Source organism: Mirounga angustirostris, unplaced genomic scaffold, assembly GCF_029215605.1.
Source record: "Mirounga angustirostris isolate CCGP_5_RB_7025 unplaced genomic scaffold, mMirAng1.0.hap1 SCAF_1, whole genome shotgun sequence".
Taxonomy (NCBI): Eukaryota; Metazoa; Chordata; class Mammalia; order Carnivora; family Phocidae; genus Mirounga; species Mirounga angustirostris.
This window is the reverse complement of record NW_026991709.1, coordinates 169,145,419-169,147,455: the sequence shown is the minus strand read 5'-3', so window position 1 is coordinate 169,147,455 and position 2,037 is coordinate 169,145,419.

Genomic DNA, 2,037 nt, shown 5'->3' with positions numbered 1-2,037 from the left:
ATATATGTGTATGTGTGTGTATTTGTATGTGTGAAGAAGTTCTGAATCTGATAATCCCAGCTTTGTGGAAATTTAAGTATTTCTTACAGTGAAATATAATTTCAGAGAGTTCTTTATATTCAAAGAACCAAAATGGTTACTTTGGGGAATTTAGCCTGAGGAACTAACTCAAAACATGGACAAAATCTAGTGCATAAAGAAGTTTGTTGCAGATAAATTTTTAAAGGCAAAAAATGGTAAACAACCTAACAATGGGGTAATGGTGTTTTCAGGATGGGTGTAATCCATGCAGTGAAATACACAGATCCATTAGATGAGGACTGTGAAGATAGCACCACACCATGAATAAACTGCCACGTGACAGTACCTGTATACTGTGATTACGAGTGAGTAAAATTATTTAGAGGAAAACTGGCAGGGATTGTGCTAAGATACTAATAGTTGTGTGGCAGGAAGGTACAGGAGTAATAAAACTCTCTTCCTCTCTCCCATTTGCTGAAGGCCTCTTATGTGCTAGAAATTACACGAAGTGTCTCCCTGAACTAACTCTCGCACTGCTTTAATACAGCTGTCATGATCCCCATTTGCAAAAGAGGAATTCAGAGGCTCAGATAGGTTAGGCGATTTGCCCAAAGTCATACTTACTCTGACTGGTGGGGTTGGGCTTCAAAGAGAAGGCCTTATGCATTTTATGTATTTATTTATTGCATGCATTTTAGCAAGAGAACGGGGAAAAGAGAACTAAAGTAGTGGTAATACAACCTGGATTCAAATGTCAGTCCTTCCACTAATAGATGGTGTGACCTTGATCCACCATTCCTCACTCGTAATAGGAGGTGCATTGAAATTGAATATCCACAGGGTGCTTTCCTATGTCGAAATTCTTGTGCGTGGTTTTCTAGTTGACTGGTGTGTCTCTCTTACTCAAAAAATAAGGTCATTCCATGAGATTTGGATGCATCATTTTCGCTATAGTTTCTCATTTCAGACACTACATATGTTAACTAGAAATTGCATATCTCATAGAGATGCAAGTATTACTACCAAAAGGTAATGTGGTTGGTGTGCATATTGGGGGGAAAGGACTCATGAGGTCCAGACCCCTTTGCATTTGTTTGCCTAAATCAAGGAGAAGGAGTATGCAAGGGGTGACATGATTGATGGGGAGCTTCAGAGCTCTGGCTGCTGCTTGAGTATGGCTCATAAATTTCCGAAAAGATTTCCCATTTAGCTGGGTGCACAGCCTCATGGCAGACAGCTGCCTGCACAGCTGGGGCATCAACCCTTACTCATCATGTGGGATGCAATAAGAATGGCTCCTAGCTGGTAATATTCATGCCCATCTGTTGAGATAACATGGTGCCCTCATGAACACTGGTCAACTTCATCCTCCTCTACCCCCCACCCCACCTCTTCCCTCCTATCTCCCATCCATCTCTAGCCATGTGCATTTCCATCTTCTTTTCGGATGTCCTTTCTATTTGGATAGTACTTTGTTAGTCCCTACAGTCTGAGGAAATTGCCATCAAACTTGAATGTACACACATACCTCTTGGGGATCTTATTAAAAGGCATATTATAATTCACTAAATGTGGAGCAGGGCTAGATATTCTGCACTTCTAACAACCTCTAAGATGGTGTTCCTGCTGCAGCCATGGGTAGATGGCTTTATTCCCCACTGTGCATTTTCTTATCTTGGAACCTTAAATCCATGGGAGGTAATTAGACACCCCATGTAGTCCCTGGATGCTGAATATTGCCTTCCTCTTGAGTAACTTGATTAAGATCTGTACTTGTACTTGAAGGCATGTAGGCAAATCATAAGACGTAACCAGAACATGATTGGGTTTGCCATTTCTTGATCATGGAAGGAAGCAGGCTGATTCTTAGGACCTGGGACTCCTATAGAGGGTATATGGAGATAGGTGGGGATAGAATGAGGGAGAATGGGGCAGTTCTCACCTATCCTTGGTCATTTCCTGACCTCAGATAAGAAGCTCCCAAACTTATTATCTTAGATTTAGTCCTATCCACAG